Below are 18,914 nucleotides of genomic sequence, written 5' to 3'. Positions count from 1 at the left end.
TGAAAATGTGTACAATTTAATCATTTACTCCTGGAGCCACACTGAGATTCCACCACTGGCATGAAATCCAAAAAAAAGATGGCAAATTTCAACATATTTTACTAATAAAAATAAAATGTTGCTGCCATCTTTCTAAAGTTATTTTACCCCCTTGTAATTTGGCTCTGAATCTCAGGTGGAAATTGTCATTTTGGCCCCCCTCTTCAAAATAGTGAATTACTCAGTAAATATTCATCCATGACATTTAATAAAAATAATCAAGACTGAACTACATTCACATTACATGATTTGATTGATTTTTACTTAGAAAGGGCGACAGCACACAGTATTAAAATAAATGATCATTCATGTTTTCATAACCTCTGGCCAAATTCAAAAACTAAACTAAAAGTACTTCATCTTTGAGAGCAAGGGAGCTCCCTGGCCCAAGGTGAACCAACTCCAGGGTGAGGCTTAAAGCAGCCAAATCCATTAAATACAAGCATCATGTCTTTTTAGGCAAGAATAAGACATGGGTGTCATGTAGGGTGACAAAATATGGGAGTGAATTTGTATTTGACGTGATTTCAATTTAATTAAAACATTAGAAATTGATAATTATTTTACATTTTCTTTCCACGGTTATTCAAACGGCGAATAAATTACATAGCCTACAGAAAATGACATTATCACTAACTTTGATCTATTGCGAGTTTAAGCACTCCCAAAATAAACAAACTGTCCTTATAATCACGGAATCTGTCTACACTGCAAAATTAATCTCTTACTTACATTGTGTATACAACTGAGTCATGCTGTTTACTAACACATAAAAACCAAGATTCAAGAATACACACATCAACCCCACTCACACTCAACAAAGCTGATGAGTTTCAGTGATGACTCATCTGAACGCCTCTGATTGGCCATTGCATTCCTAAGCTCTACAGAATCGTGTGGGATTGGTTATAATGCAAAATTAACAAAATTGTAAAAACGCCTAAAATGAAATGCGGTGCAACATGAGCAGATCTTAATCTAATGCCACAATTGACACTTTCTCATTTTTACTTTGTTAGCAATAGAAGCAATAGATTTTATTTATTTGTGCATGAGCATTTTTGCCCAATTTAGTGGCAATTTTGCCATAAGACCCCGTGGTCAGTTCCCCAGCCTTACACAGGCTCCACCTATGTCTCCTGGTGTATTTTGCATATAAGGAGGATCGGCTCTGACTTAGGGCATGTCCAAATCCACTTTTGCTAGTTTAACAAGAGCAAGAGCAAAGATTGAACGCTTCTCCAGAGAGGAAATGGATCTGCTCGTGTCGAGGTTACCTTCTGGGGTCGACTAATGCAGATACGCGTTTTGTGGCATATTCTCCTGATAAGACCGAAAAGAACTTAAATTACACTTACGTTTTGATCTTACATATAAGAGCAATACATCAATCGAATCTGTAAAGGGTCTACTTTTATTTGTATACACACATAATAACAACAAAACTTTGTGCATTTATAAAATAAAGAAAACAAACAGAGTGTGCTGTCTGCTGCCATGGTTCTGCGTGATCTTCATTTAGAAATTCGTCATTAAAATTACCGGTAACTCAGCAAATACACAACACAGAGACATGAGAGAGATATCTACAGAAAGCTTGACATTTAAACTGAGCAAGTCTTATCGAAAACAAATATTCTGTGATAAAGTAATCCATATGAAAACAACACGATGTCCAGTCTTTCACATCTCCCTTCATTATATCTAATGCAACCTCGCCCACGCGCCAAGCGCTATAGATATTATAATCGTCCACATGAAGCTCGCGGTGGGTAAACACCCACTTCACAGCAAACAAAGCAGCAAGATTGTACTTCACGTTTTTTAAATGTTACTGTTCGCATCGCGCTGAGAGGAATAAGACATAATTCACCTCAATAAGACCGCTGAGAGGAATAAGCTTTTGATTACCTCAGAAAGAAGAATGAAGCAGCTTGACCCAGCAGATCATAAACATAAGTAAATCTTTTTTATTATTAATCTACTTGTATTAGTTTTAATATAACTTGTACACATTTTACTAGTTAGTATCAGTGACCATCACAATAATGTTAATAATGCAGTTTATCTGCGTAAACAGCATGCTTACTTTATATTTAAGATAAAAGATAACCTGTTACAAAGCGAGCCAATGCAAATAAGCAGCCTACAAAAACAATATAAAAAGTTAAATTTTCAGCATCATTACTCCAGTCTTACTCCAAGTGTAACAATATACACTATACCATTCAAAAGCTAGGAGTCAGCATATATAGAAATTAAAACTTTTATTTAGCACAGAAGTGATGATAAATACAATAATCATGTTACAAACGATGCTGTTCTTTCAATTCATCAAAAAAAAAAAATAATAATAATAATAAATTATTTTTGAGAAGCAAATCAGAATATTAGAATGATTTCTTAAGGATATTGTGACTGGAGTAATGATGCTAAAAATTCAGCTTTAAAAGTCAGCTTTGATTGTTCATAATAAACAGTTTAACTGCATTCCCAAGTGAATCTCAAGTTATTTTGTGGGATAATTAAATATATTCTAAATAAACTACAAACATAAAAATATATACATTTATTTTGTCCTCACATTCTTTCCTGTAACTCTTCCCTCATGGTCACACACATGGCTGAAAGGCTCATTATGCAGCTCATTATGCAGGCCTTTGTCTTCTCAGGTGTGAATCACACTAATATTCATGATAGTTGACGCCTACTCGCATATGCCCTTTACAAACAAAAAGTGTCTTAGAAAATGTAAATCAATCTATTGTTTTCTGTGAATGAGTAAACAAGATGATTTTCACATCATTTTGAAGCAAAAATTCTTGGCTACAAGGTCCATGTTTGACGGTCTTGTGAACAAATGCTCTGTATGTGTTTTATGACCTTATTTCAGTGACTTCAAAATTGTAGTTTTTCCCTCCCCAAAAAAACTACACTCCAAAATATATAAAATAATATCCAAATCAGACAATACATTAAGCTTACCCAGTGCTAAATGGGAATCGGACTTATTCATTACGCCCAATGCTGCTTTCTGGACACAAATCTGTAAAAATATCACCTTCATGACAAAAAACGCCAACTTACAACTTATACAATATAAAAGTACTTCATAGATCTCACCTTACTGGGCAGAAATGATTTAAAATGGGTTTTACTGCAGAAACATGCTCACATTGCACACAAAACACTCCAGACACCTATTTACACGCTATTTGGGATTGCACCTCAGTTAAACAATTCTGGGAAAATGTTACTAACTCACTATCCAAATTTATGGGATGTCACATCCCGCTGTCCCCCTCCCTTTGTATATTAGGTGACATATCCATAATCAATCTAAACAGTACAACAAACAGTCAATTACTCCTAGTAGCTCTAACTATCGCCAGAAAAACTATCCTCATGAACTGGAAATCAAGGACCCCATACAAAATTACAACTTGGAAAAATTTATTAATAGGTACATATCCATGGGAAAACTTGTCTACCTCCACTCAAAATAGTATACTAGAACTACACCCTTCTTGGTTATCTCTCCTTATCTCCTAACAGTCATGAATCCACTGACCTTCTTTGTCTGGAGCCATCTTCAATTATAACACCATCAAATATTCACACATGATTGGGTGGAGCAAAGTCAGGAAGAGGTAACAACACCAACTATTAAATATATATATATATATATATATATATATATATATTATATATATATATATATATATATATATATATATATCTAATATATCAAATATATAAAAAAATACTCATAAGATTATATTGAAATTTCTCTTTCTGTCTCTCTCTCTCTCTCTCTCTCTCGCTGCTTCTGGACCCGGGCTGGCTGTAGCATACTGGTCCCTACCATGTATGGTTTTGATTAGCTGTGGGTGGGTGTGTTGTGGGGCCGGGTCCTTGGCTTTCGCCCTCCAGCTTGTACTTTTTAACCTGGGATCTCTCGTCTCCGGCTGGACCAGCACTTGCCTCGCTGTTTTAATACAATTCACATGTTAGATGAAGTGCACACACCAGTCATTTTGGACCATAAAAACAAGCCCAAAAAAAAAAAACAAAAAAACCACATAGGGTAAGTGTGGTGTGGGCGTGGCAGCTTGGGCTTTGTACTGGGCTGCTCCATGTTACACGCCATATTTTTTTTAAATGCATTACACACTAGTTGACAAACATATCATGAGTATAACAATTAAAGCAGCCATATTTATAAAAAAAAAACAAAAAAAAACCTAAATAAAAAAACACATAGGGTAAGTGTGGTGTGGGCGTGGCAGCTTGGGCTTTGTACTGGGCTGCTCCCATGTTACACGCCATACTTTTTTTAATGCATTACACACCATAGTTGACAAACATATCATGAGATATAACAATGAAAACAGCCATATATAAAAAAAAAAAAAAAAAAACACAAGACAGGGTAAGCGTGGCATGTCTGGGAGACGGCTGGGAATGAGTTTTGGATTTGGTGACCCTGGCCCCGAAGCACGACTCACCTTGATAACCCCTTTGCCAACTTGACGCTGGCAGGGGGTCTATCATATGCCATTGGCCATGAGGGATGTCAGAGGCAGCTTTACAATACCTTATCATTAATAGTTGTATCAATATTATTATTATTATTATTATTATGATTATTGCAACTACTAGCTATTATCATTACTTTCAATGGCTGTGTCAATATTATTATTATTATTTTTTATTATTATTATTATTATCATTTCTACTACTACTACTACTATTTTATTTGTCCTTTTCCTGATCCTTTAACCTCCCCCTCATTCTGGAAGAAATATTTGTTAATAAATATGTTTTATCATTACTACTACGGACTGCTAATACTATTATTCCATTTGTCTTTTCTTATTAATTGTATTCATCATCATCATATTATTATTATTATTATTATTATTATTTATTATCATTAGTACTATGGCTATTTGTTATGTGTGTATATATATGTATGTGTATTGAATTTTTTTTTTTTTTTCTTCTCTGGTTAAGTCTGTTGTACTTCTCTACAGCCCCCTTTATTCAATATTTTACTACTCCCGCACCCAGTTACACTAACACACACAGCACACATACACCACAACACAATCATACTGATATGTATGTTATGTTGGTCTCTGAATTTGTTTTTTGCATTTCATTTGTTTTTTGTAAATATTGTAATAGTCTGTTTGCATAAGAAAAAAAAAAAAAAAAAAAAAAAAAAAAAAAGAAATTGTAGTTTTTCACTAAGCACGCATAAACGTTGGTTTCTCAAAAACACAGTCATGTACATACATGCTATTTACATATTATTGTAGGCCAGTTTGTACTGATTACAGTATTATTAGATTTTAGCCATGTATACGTTTATAAGCAACTGAAAAAAGCACAAAAGTCAGGGGATGTCAAAACTTCTCCAGGCCCCCAAAACCCCTTAGACCCCAGAGGGTTAAAGCGTGCGAGCACACCATCTACAGGGCACAATAATAATCTTTACATTGTAATCCTTTCATTTTTAATATTTGGCAAGTTTGTGTGCTGCTGCGCGTCTCTGTGTGTGTATTAAGCAGAGTGTATGCCTACGTGCATTGATCACCCGGCCGCTGCCGCCTATAGGCGCATATTACTAACGCGCTCTTTAATAGGCCCTTTTCACAGTGACGTCAGCTAACTTCTGCTTCCCCGCAAAGCAGTGTATCTGTACTTCCCTTATACCTTTACACTGGAGACTTCTTGGGAAAATATGGGAAAAACTTGAAATATGACAGGCATTAGTTAGGAGTTAAGACTAATAATGTTAATGTTCTTACACTTGGGTTCTTTTGTGAATGTTTTTCTGCATCTGCTTTAGATGAGTGGCTTGCTTGCTTTCAGATTTGTATGACAACAGTTATTTGTCCACACAAAATACATACTTGAAACCTTTTCACTTGTTATTTCGGTTTATGTCATACCTTGGATAATTTGTGAGTACACTATGTAAATTAAATTCCCTGTATAGTTCAGCAATAAAAAGACAAGCAAAATGATTTTGTTTTTATTTACTATGGGAAAATGACATGGACAAATCATTTTTTATATTAAATCTTTTTAACTACATGGCGAATTTCACATCCACATAGGCAAGTGGTCTGAAAAGAAACTCATTATCCAGTTCAAGAATAAAATGGCTTAACATTGAAACAATAAAAAAAGGACAGCTACGTAGTTCTACAGAACTTTGGACTTCTACAATTACTTAAATTCCTCCATTCAATTTCGCTTTAACTACGTTATACCATGTTTTTACTTTGTGAATTATTACTGATTAATATGATCGATCGTATTTTATTTTCATTATAGGCTATATGCTTTTTATATAAACTTAATATATTTAATATTTATTTCTGAATTACATTAAATAATAAAACGGAAAATGATAGACCCCATTTTATTGATATGTAAATAGTACAAGCTTGTTATGTATCTAACTAGTCTTGTACATACAGGCGCTGTATTAAGCAGGACATAAATTACTGAATGAAAAGGCCTTCTGTTACAACATGTAAATGTCTAAAATGTTTGTTTATTTGAGAAATATATCTAACCAACTTCATCTAACTGCAAAAAAGACAGCAAACAGTCCGTCGAGAGACACAGGATTCAGTGACTGCAGTGCTTCGTTTTAAACTCCTCCCTCGACTTCAAGTGACAAATATCGCAAAAAGTTTGTTGGAGATGCCAGACGCCTCTCCCTGAATGAGGACGAGAATAGACAGCAGCAGTCATCCTCTAATCATATTTGTGACAGTTGTACAAGCGTCTGGGTGAACTCCATGCTGGTAGCGATAGCTGGCGGAAGTAAGAATACCCTGGCGCTCTATATATACACTGTAATGAATTGCTGTAAAAAATTATAGCATTATTTTACAGCTGCGGGCTGTTTTTTAATAATTCAGCATATTGCTGTAAACTGCAATGCATTCTGGGGTCACGTGTTGGTTTGACTCAATTTACAGAATATTGCTGTAAATTTCAAATCTTCAGAGACGCATCATTGGATCTACAATGGTTGAGATTAATGTTAAAGGCAAGTGGATTGATTCTGTGGTAAGTGACTTCAGTTTTTTATTTTTCATGTTTGGTAACTTGTAGTATATGAAGGTATCTACATTCGCGGTTTATATTGGTAACCCCAGATTCAAGCATCCTCCGTCTGCGGGGCGCAGAGCAGACTTGCGCGGGGTTTCAGTAGCGCGGTCGCGGTAGGATTTCACACATTCCCCGGCGCTATAGCGGCTATGGGCAGAAAATCTCTGGGTTCCTTCATTATGAATGACATGTTTAAGTGCTAATAGTTTATATTTACGGTAACTTCATGTTTATCAGCACACTTTGTCGTGATTATTTTATGATGTAAAACAACTTTACACAGGCAGTCATCTGTTAACACGGGCGCCAAAATAAAATGCGTTGCTAAAGCCTCGTGGTCAGAATCAGGCCCGCTCACGGAGGATGTGTGTGTCATATAAATTCTCAGTGGTGCTGTTCCAAGAGGTTAACGTAACCAGTGAGATGTGGATTTTTTGGGCCTTTGCTAACTTCAGGTAATGTGAAAACTTTAACATATCTGTTTGATATAAAGTCTGCTTTGTATAGTTAATTTATTACCATAGGGCAACCCGAATACTTTTTACTTGAAATTAAATATGCGATTTATAGATATTTGTGTTTATATTTATGTTGGCAGGCAAATCTTGTGTGTATTTTTGCACAGGGTGCACAAAGGCACCTTATCAGTGCAGTGACACTTGAACAAATGAACTGATCACTGATCAAAAAATAATTTTCTTGAATTTACAAATTGAAATACACAGTTTTATTTATCACAATTATTCCATAGGTTTACTTCTTTGACAGATATACATCTAATTTTTGTATAAGTCCTCTTAGATTATACTGACTTTCACTAATTTCGAACAGCCTCTGGATACAATTTTGAAGTAAATTATTATATACCTTATACGTTTCCTGTATACAAGCCTGCACTGGCCCTTTATGGGCCCACTTAGGGCTGCCAGCGCAAGGCCCCTGAGAATTTGCTCATTGGCAAAACGTTGGTCCCTTAGCACTGGCCCTGCATGGCCCTAACTTAACCTCCAGGAAGCCTTAGCGCTGTTTTATTTAAAAGCAGAGCAGAGTGAGCGTTTTCAGTTCATTCCTATGGAAGCTCAACTTCCATAAATGAACTGAAAACGCTCGCTCTGTGCCACTCACTCTGCGCCAGTGGATACACACAGTTATGTGCACGTCACTGACTGTCTGGGCACGCACTTCCACATTTCAGAGTTCCGCCTTTTACTTTCCGTCAACATTATGTTATCAATTAACATTTTGAAAATCGATTTTTGACATTTGTGAATCAATTCAGAATCGTCTGCTTCCGCATTGCGATGCATTTAAGAATCAAATTTTTATCTCACCCCTACTAAATATAATATATAATGTAAATGTAAAAATCTGAAATGCAAAAAATAAATAAAAATGGTATAGGTAAAAATTACTATTGTCACATGTGATATTGATTGTTTTAGGAGACACTTTGACAAGTGGGCACTGGATGCTGAGTATTGAAGGCGAGGTTGTGTGTGAGGGCATTCAGCCCAGTTTCCTGTCCGGCCTTGCCACTCTGTTTGCTGCTTATTACTTGTTTAATCTTGAGTACCAGGAGGAAGCAGTGTGTACCTTGGAGTTCATTCAAAGGTAATGGCTGAAATTCTAACAACTTCAGAACCAGCATTTTACTTATAGATAAATTATATCAGAACTTTTCTTTGAATAATATTATGTTGTAAGTGTTATTTCTGTTGAGGCCTTTAACACAATGTTTCTTTACTCAAGAAGAGAATATATTTGGCCCCCTATTTAACACCAGCAAGCTATTGAGTTACATCTGTTTTTTTTTTTTTTTTTTTTATTAGTGGACATCTCAAACTTTCTGGGAGGTCCTCAAACCGATCTTAATTACATATTGTCTGTTTCATGACCCTTTAGGCGCTTTGTGGGCATAAATCCGGAGAGAGGATCCAAAGCAAAGGGAAAAGTGCCATCAAAAAAAAAAACAGGACAAGAAGAAACGTGTGGCAGTCAACCCACATGTTGCCACTCTTCTGTGCAAAATAATGGATTTCCAATGGAATTTCTGAAATATTAGGATACACACACACCAAGATTGCGTCTTCCTTTTATTTTTCTCTATCTGTCTCTGACTGTATCTCTCATCCCTCTGTCTGTCTCTGACTGTACCTCTCATCCCTCTCTGTCTCTGACTGTACCTCTCATCCCTCTGTTTCTGAAAGTATTATTATGTTTTGTAATATATCTAATGTATTGTCCTCTTTGTTCTATTCAATATTTCTAGTCACACTTTGAATCCTGGGATGGAACGCCATCTGGAGCATAATTGTTCTTTGGTTGATTTTTATCTGTTTTTGATGGAAAGTTTGTATGACTTGTTTGGCCATGTTGGTCTATTCATTAAGTGATGAAAGCGTCTTTGTGGTTTTTAAAGGGTTAGTTCACCCAAAAATGAAAATTCAGTCAATAATTACTCATGTCGTTCCACACCCGTAAGATCTTCGTTCATCTTCACAACACACATTAAGATATTTTTGATGAAATTCAATGGCTCAGTGAAGCCTGCATTTCTAGCAAGATCATTTCTTTTTTCAATGCCCAGAAAGCCACTAAAACATATTTAAAACAGTTCATGTGACTACAGTGGTTCAACCTAAATATTATAAAGCGACGAGAATACTTTTTGTGCGACAAAAAAACCCCCCAAAAAACAATGACTTTATTCAACAATATCTAGTGATGGGCGATCTCAAAACACTGCTTCATGAAGCTTCGAAGCTTTACGAATCTTTTGTTTCAAATCATTTGTTTAGAACGTGTATCAAACTGCCAAAGTCACGTGAACTATTGAAATTTCAAAACACTTATGACGTAACAAAGCCTCGTTTACTGAAATCATGTGACTTTGGCAGTTTGAGATGCACTCCGAACCACTGATTTGAACCAAAAGATTCATAGAGCTTCGAAGCATCATCAAGAAGCATTTTAAAAAAAAAATCGCCCATCACGAGATATTGTTGAATAATCATTATTTTGTTTTTTGGCACACAAAAAGTATTCTCGTCGCTTCATTACACTAAGGTTGAACCACTGTAGTCCACATAAACTGTTTTAAATATGTTTCTAGTACCTTTCTGGGCATTGAAAAAGGAAATGATCTTGCTAGCAATGCAGGCCTCACTGGGCCATCAGGTTTTATAAAAAATATCTTAATGTGTGTTGTGAAGATGAACTGTTTTGGGTGAACTGTTTTAATATGACCATGTTGGTCATGTTTTGGTTATAACGCAGTTTGCGTATTTTCTTTCGTTCAAAATAATACACTTTTTATGGCATTTTTTTTCATGTAAATTTGAAAGTGATACATTACATTTTGACCTGTTTTTTAAGATTAAGAAGCATCAATTTTTTTTTACTTTTTTTTTTTTTTTTTTTTTTTTTTGGTGAATTGAGTTATGCATTATACAACACTATGCAGTTAAAAATTGTTTAAAGTGTATGCAGTTAATAGTTTAAATTTAAAATTCAGCTGCCAGTCATTAAGTCAGCAATAGGGAAAATATATTGTATGCTATAATTTTACATACTTTAAATATAGCAAATACAAATTTTTTTTAAAGAATTGCTGTATTTTTCACAGTAAACTACTTGAATGTGTGTATTTGCTATTTAAAGAAGTATGTTAAATGCCATATACAATATATTAAAAATGCAGTATACAATATATTTTTTTGTAAAAATGCAGTATACAAAATATAAAAACCTGCAGGGTTGCCAGCCAGTTATTGTAAATTGTACAGTAGTCTAACTGTAATTTAATGTACAGAATTTTACTGTAATCGAGAATTTTTTAACAGTGTATATATATATTATATATACAGTGGGTACGGAAAGTATTAAGGACCCCCTTAAATTTTTCACTCTTTGTTATATTGCAGCCATTTGCTAAAATCATTTAAGTTCATTTTTTTTCCTCATTAATGTACACACAGCACCCCATATTGACAGAAGAACACAGAATTTTTGACATTTTTGCACATTTATTAAAAAAGAAAAACTGAAATATCACATGGTCCTAAGTATCCAGACCCTTTGCTGTGACACCCATATATTTAACTCAGGTGCTGTCCATTTCTCCTGATCATCCTTGAGATGGTTCTACACCTTCATTTGAGTCCAGCTGTGTTTGATTATACTGATTGGACTTGATTAGGAAAGCCACACACCTGTCTATATAAGACCTTACAGCTCACAGTGCAAGGGATATCCTGTACGAAAACCTTCTCCAGAGTGCTCAGGACCTCAGACTGGGCCGAAGGTTCACCTTCCAACAAGACAATGACCCTAAGCACACAGCTAAAATACGAAAGGAGTGGCTTCACAACAACTCCGTGACTGTGTTTTTGGAATGGACCAGCCAGAGCCCTGACTTAAACCAATTGAGCATCTCTGGAGAGACCTGAAAATTGCTGTCACCAACGTTTACATCCAACCTGACAGAACTGGAGAGGTCTGCAAGGAGGAATGATAGAGGATCCCCAAATCCAGGTGTGAAAAAGTTGTTGCATCTTTCCCAAAAAGACTCATGGCTGTATTAGATCAAAAGGATGGTTCTACTAAATACTGAGCAAAGGGTTCTGAATACTTAGGACCCAGCTGTGATATTTCAGTTTTCTTTTATAATAAATGTGCAAAAATGTCAACAATTCTGTGTTTTTCTGTCAGTATGGGGTGCTGTGTGTATATTAATGAGGGAAAAAAAATGAACTTAAATGATTCAATATAACAAAGAGTTAAAAATTTAAGGGGGTCTGAATACTTTCCGTACAAAACTTACATAAACCACCAAATACAAAACGCCAAATACAAAACATTCAATCCAAAACAGCAACACCAAAATAACAAAAACGCCTTAACACAAATGGCACAAATGCAGTTGCTGTTTCAACAACATGGTGCAGAAAGTGAAAAAGGTAACTAGGTCAAGCTGAAACCTGCAAACCTTCATGAATCTGCTGATTACCGGAAATGTGATATTTAAACATAGTTTAGTAACTTAAAATGGCTAACATTATATATATATATATATTTTTAATATTATTTACTATATTTATAATAATATTTACTAACTTACCTTGAATAATGACAATAACTGGCAATGTTTTTGATCTTCTCTGACTAAATAACTTCCTCAACACAGAAGCACCTAAACACATAACAACTTAACATCTTCTTCACGTTAACATTTTCTGTGGGTCCCCTGGACTGAATAACTTTCTCTGCAAAACTTTTTCAGGAGTCAAACAACATGAGACAAAAGTGTGAGTAAACCACAATCCATTTATAATTTAAATGAACCCTTTAAGCCATAATCAAATTACTAAGCAACCCCTGGATGGAATAACACATTTTAGCTTAGATTAACTTTCATTAACTCATACTAACATATGTTATTTAAAATAAAACATCACATAAAATAAAACAAAAAAAATATTATTGTTTCTTTCACTAAACAAAAGCAAGACATAAACATCAAATCAAAAACCAAAACAACAATTTCAAAACTGTAAAGGGCTCAGAGAAAGGCTACCTAGGTAACTTTTGATTAAATTATGATATCACCACAAAAGTTAATTCATACAGCACATATGTTGGGGAACATCACCAAAAGAGAATTTTTCTGCTGCCTTATTTTTTTTTTCTGAGATATTGAACATCAAATAAAAAATTACATTAAAAACATAACAAAACCAAACAAATTTTTCATACTTTTTATCACCTATTTCTCAACATGAGAATACTCAAACGGAAAACTTTACCCCAAAAATAAAGAAAGACTTCTATCAAACAATACCTACCTTTTGACTCTCCTTGCTATGGTCTTGGAGTAATGTGTCATTATTTTTGTGTATGTCACTCAGAAAACAACAGTCTTTGAAATACCTTCAGGGGAGGGGTAAACGAGCTGAACAATTGTTTTTTGCTTTTTTTTTTTTTTTTTCGTTTTTGCTTTTTTTTTTTTACAAAATACTTAACACCACAAAAACTAAAACAAATAACCACAAAATTTAAAACAAATACAGCTAACATGCTGGGGAATATAATAACAAAAATAATTTTCCTCTTACCTTATTTCTGTCCTGAGATATTTCAAATAACAAATAAAAAAAATAAAAAACAAAAAAAATCACTAACACTAATTACACAGCTATTTCTCAGCAGGAGAATGTTCAAATGATAACATGTATTAGTACAGAAAGTTTTCTATCAAACGATACCAACTTTTTGACTCTCCTTGCTACAGTCTACGAGTAATGAGTCATTATTTTTGTGTATGTCGGTATCAAGTCCATTATTATAGCTAGTTTATTTTTTTAAGTGATAAAAGTTCTAAAGGATGGCTTAACAACAAGCTGAAAAAAGATAAGGACTTATTTATATTTTATATATTTATTTTATTTTATTATAGCTAGTTTATTTTTTTAAGTGATAAAAGTTCTGGTAACACTTTATTTTAAGGTGACCTTGTCACACGTTACATGTACTTACTGTTATAATAACAATTAATTATGCATAATTACATGCAAGTAACCCTAAGCCAAACGCTTAATCCTAACCTTATAATAAGTACATGTAGTTAATTAATATTACTCAGTACTTATATGCATAATTACCAGTGGTGTATAAAGTACCTGAAAGTCATACTCAAGTAAAAGTACAGATATCTTACCAGAAAATGACTTTGGTAGAAGTTGAAGTCACCGTTTAGAATATTTCTTGAGTAAAAGTCTTTGTTATTTTTATTGTACTGAACTACGAAAAGCATTTTTAAAATCTTAAACATATGCAAGTATCGAAAGTAAATGTACAAGTAAATGCAAAATGGAAAATAAGCATATATATATATATATATATATATATTACATAAAAATGTGTATATATATATATTCAAAAAAAAAAAATTCAAAATGTGAAATTAAAACCACCAGTAGGTGACAGCAAGTGACTGTCAATGAGTTAGTTATGAAGATTCAACCGATTCATTCAAACAGCTAATTCAAAGCATTTGACCATGTTAATGAGTGAATCACTGAATCATTTATTCAACCGATTCATTCAGTAAGTAAACACCGTCCATTGCTCAGAGACGCAAAACAGTGCTGTGATCTATGTTTGGAACTATTTTTGTTAGCAAAACTGAGCAAAAACAAGGAATATCTAACAAGCAATCTCTAAAATGTAAGTCACTTATTGCTTTACTGAACTTGTATGAAATGATTATTAAATGTGCAGAATAAATGGTACTCTTTGTGTAATATAGATTGTTAACTATAGGCCTACTTTAAATTATATAAATATAAAAAGCATACAGAAGAATTTTTGCAGTCTACAATTTAGAATGACTGGAATATTGAGTTTTAATAGACTAATAAATAAATGTGCGTGCACTCTGTGTGATTTTGTGATATAGCCTACTTGATAACGTCAGATTGCACATCATTTCAACACTTACCATATTATCACAGACGATGCTGTAAATTGCACACCCGAGCCTCGACTTGAGTCGAAAATGAAATTATCTGGGTTGTGCACGGCGTGCACTAGTTTGCACATGGGCAAAGGTGTTTTTATGAGTCTAACTTGCAAAAGCCAGACCACTGATTCATCAAACCTGCTTTCCTGCAGTCTGTGTTCTTCTGACTATATTATAATATATTCTGTAGTAAGTAATGAATATGCTTCGGGGAAATGTATCGGAGTAAAAGTATACAGGTGCTGGTCATATAATTAGAATATCATCAAAAAGTTGATTTCACTAATTCCATTCAAAAAGTGAAACTTATATATTATATTCATTCATTACACAGTCTTCCCCATGATTGTGTAGCCTACAGAACTAGACTGAGAGCCCATTTAAAGGCCTTTGCAGGTGTTTTGAGTTAATTAGCTGATTAGAGTGTGACCCAGGTGTCTTCAATATGAACTTTTCACAATATTCTAATTTTCTGAGATACTGAATTTGGGGATTTTCCTATAGTTGTCAGTTATAATCATCAAAATTAAAAGAAATAAAACATTTGAAATATATTAGTCTGTGTGTAATGAATGATATAATATATACAAAGTTTCTACTTTTTTGAATGGAATTAGTGAAATAAATCAACTTTTTGATGATATTCTAATTATATGACCAGCACCTGTACATTTTAATTAGGAAATGTAGTGGAGTAAAAGTAGAAGTTGGCTGAAATATAAAAACTCAAGTAAAGTACAGATACTCCCAAAAAATACTTAAGCACTGTAACAAAGTATTTATTACTTCGTTACATTACACCACTGATAATTACACTGTAACAAGGACACCTTAAAATAAAGTGTAACCAAAGTTCTTTACAGTTTTGGTTAAATATAATAACTGTGATATATACATTCCAACAAATATAATGCACAAATATTTTGGGTAAATATTTTATGGAATTAATAATGCATAATAAATTAAAATTGCATAATTACAATCATAATTACGCAGTGCACTTATCGCCAATGCAAGTGTGATGTCTTAAAATCCTACTTTCCTGAAGCTCAAACAATAGAGCTTTGCGCTAGTCTGCCAACTGCATAAATGTAAAAGTAAAAATGTTGCCTATGTTGGAAACTCAGAAGCGAAGACCAGGAGACTCCTGGGTATCTACAGCAGGACTCTTTATTGAGAACACGCTGCATGGCGCTGCAGTCATCAAAGGCATTGATGCATTGTAGTTTATATTTCAAGGGGGAGGGATACATAGAGGTGGAGACAATCTAAAAAAAGAATGCAAATGCAGTACAGGAATCAGCCTGTTACCGGAGTTTTCCCAGCCCTGATCTCATCAGCACAACAGTGTCATTCAAATGCATAGGTGCTAATCCAATCAGCCTGACAGTATCACCCATACCTTCACATTATCATAGAGAGCATTCACCTTTAACATAGCACCCTGCCCAATAGTCAGGAAGTGCATGAAGACAAAAGGTAAATGTCTCAGACACTTGGGCTGCTTGACTTGTTCTTCTTAGAATGTCATCATCTTTACCTCAAAATGTAATACACAATGTACATTTTTATGTCTCAGTCAATTTTTCATGTGATGCTATGTCAGATCATAGGATCAGCATATTTTAAACAGATTCTTACATTTGTAATCCCACACCTACATAGTCAGCTTACTTGGTTTTGGAGCCAGAGATCTTTTGGATCAGCAGTGATGCTCAGTCAAGCTCACACAAATAAGAAAGGACTATATTTATTTATCCCTCTATGTTCTGCATCTGTTTGTCAAACAAAACGGTGCTAGCTTACAAAAAAACAAACAAACAACCTCTTTCTTTCTGTGCTTGTAAATTGGTGAGTATTGACACTAGGGGTGTGTGGTATACCGGTACTGGAAAAATACCGGTATCTATTATATTTCAAACGGTACGATATCATAATTTTGCTCAATTCGGTATTTCATGCACTGCTGTTCCGAAGTTCACCTGTAGGTGGCAGTGCTTCCCAAATTGATGCAAAACCGGTAAACCTGAAGAACAACGCCATGGAATCAAACAGATGAAGTACTGCTATTACCGCCGCCCGCCCAACTCGAATAAAATTCAGAGAGCAGTAGAAGTGAAATATGGCATAACTTTACATACAAAACAAACTTGATAAAGGGGAACGAACTGACCACAGAATTCAGCACATCAAATCTTGCTAACTTGCACAATCGTGTGCTCATCCTGATCTTTCTGCGAGAATAAGAGATCGACAGGTTAGTGCTCATTCATAAATTTCAGACTTAATTTGAACTTTTATTCACAACTGATCAACGCACAAACATAAGATGTGACGCAGTAAACACGAAAGCTCAAACATGTCACGCTAGAACCAGTGACATTTTAGTCCCACTTTTGGCAGTTTTGCTATCTATCTAGTATCAATAATATGAACGGAGACGTCTTCTGCCACATTGTCGACCCGCTAACACGAGCAGGCCGAGCCGAGAGAGAGAGAGAGAGAGAGAGAGAGAGATTTAAAGCTTTTTCTTTGCCTGAGTCTGAAATCTAAAAAAACATTCTGAGGGGGAGAGAACGATAATAATAACGTGATTTTGAATATTACTTTGACTGTTAGAATAACACTCAAAAAAAAAAAAATTTAAAAAATTGTTATAACTCATCAACAGCATTACAGCACTTATATATCTAGGTCAATAATTATTTATAAAAGATAAACGTAGGCTACTAATACACTGTTTAGTAATGTAAACTTACTTTATGCATTAAACACATACCTAACATTAACCACAAATGAGTTCCTTAATACTATAAATGATGATAATTCACTTTTATTATCCTCCATTTTTTTTTTTTTTAGTTTTCAGTTCACTTATTTTTGAGGCTGAGGCTGGGGGGAGGGAGGAATGAAAAAAAAGGAAGAGGGGGGCCGAGGAGGTGAGCGAAATGAGAGAGGGGAGAGGGGAGGAGGGAGAAGAGGAGAGGAGAGGAGAGAGGGAGAACGAGAGGGAGGGTGAGAGAAGGAGGGAGAGTTGAGGTTGATATGTCGCGGAAGAAGGGAAGGAAAAGATGAGAGAGAGAGAGGAGGGGGAAGAAGGAGAAAAAGAAAAAAAGAGAGAGAAGGGAGAAATTACGGAAAATGGAAAGGAGAGAAAAGGAATTTCTATTTTTAATTCACACCGCTACTGAGAAACTTAATTCAAACTGATTATTTCTGTAGCAGATCACAAAATGAAGAGTTATACATATTTCACACCATAGATTAAAAATAATACCAAAAAAAAAAAAAAAAAAACAACACTGAGAAACTACCACATCTTTAATAAATACAATCAAATATCATTAATAAAAATACAAAATAAAAGTAATAAAAAAAAAAAATAAAAATAACAAAAAATAACATATACTTTTTTGTACAAAAAAATTAACCCAAAAATCCAAAAAATTTCCCCAAAATTTAAGAGTCTAAAAACATGTAAACACAAATAATAATAATAATTTGTACAGTACCTTAAAACTTAAAGCACTTTACAACATAACAGAATAATTAACACAAAACAACAAAGGAATAAGAAATAAACAATAACATAATAAAATTAATGAATTATTAAGGAAAAATCATATAAACTACAAACAAATTATCCAGCAATTTATATTTAAAAAATAAATTGTTTTAAAACAATAGAAACACAACTTCACATAATCACATAATCATATCCTCCTGGGACCCAGGCACAGATTTCTGAATATTATATTTCAGTGTATTTCTGAGTCCACAGGTTTATGTCCTGTACGGAGCACATTCAGGGCTTTTTCAGGAGGTTTGATCATAAACACTTCCTCTCCTTGCTCTTTAAATATGACTGATATTGACAGAATTATCAAATATAGCACTCTTAGGGAAATATGTTAATGTTTTGTAATTATCATTTTAATTTTGCTAATTTACAAATTGTTTGTCGTAAAATAAACATCTCAGAAAAACGTTATGGGGTTTTAAATCTGAATATGACTTTATTTTAACAAAACGGCGTGATTTTCATACATGTCTTCTGTAGACGACAAACATCATGTTAATCAGGCATTTTAGGGAGAGAATTATAGATCAATATTTCTATGAAATATGAGATATCTCATGAAAATGTTTTTACCCCCATTATAACACTTCTTTTTTCATCATGGTTTGAACAAATTAATATGCAAATTAGAGGAAATAG

General features: G+C 34.1%; 1 protein-coding gene across 1 annotated transcript in view; it reads right to left on the bottom strand.

The window, feature by feature from the left end:
• LOC109075607 (NACHT, LRR and PYD domains-containing protein 12-like) overlaps window positions 1–12,367 on the bottom strand; it is a 60,561-nt gene extending 48,194 nt beyond the window's left edge. Inside the window, exon 1 of the mRNA XM_042757578.1 lies at window positions 12,296–12,367. The gene's annotated coding sequence lies outside the window, so the exon portion shown is untranslated. The remainder of the gene's footprint in view (window positions 1–12,295) is intronic.
• Window positions 12,368–18,914: the final 6,547 nt, after the last annotated feature.

The sequence above is a fragment of the Cyprinus carpio genome, chromosome A6 (assembly GCF_018340385.1).
Source record: "Cyprinus carpio isolate SPL01 chromosome A6, ASM1834038v1, whole genome shotgun sequence".
In the NCBI taxonomy this organism is placed as follows: Eukaryota; Metazoa; Chordata; class Actinopteri; order Cypriniformes; family Cyprinidae; genus Cyprinus; species Cyprinus carpio.
Note: the sequence above shows the minus strand (reverse complement) of the source record. Positions and strands in the feature narration are given on the sequence as shown.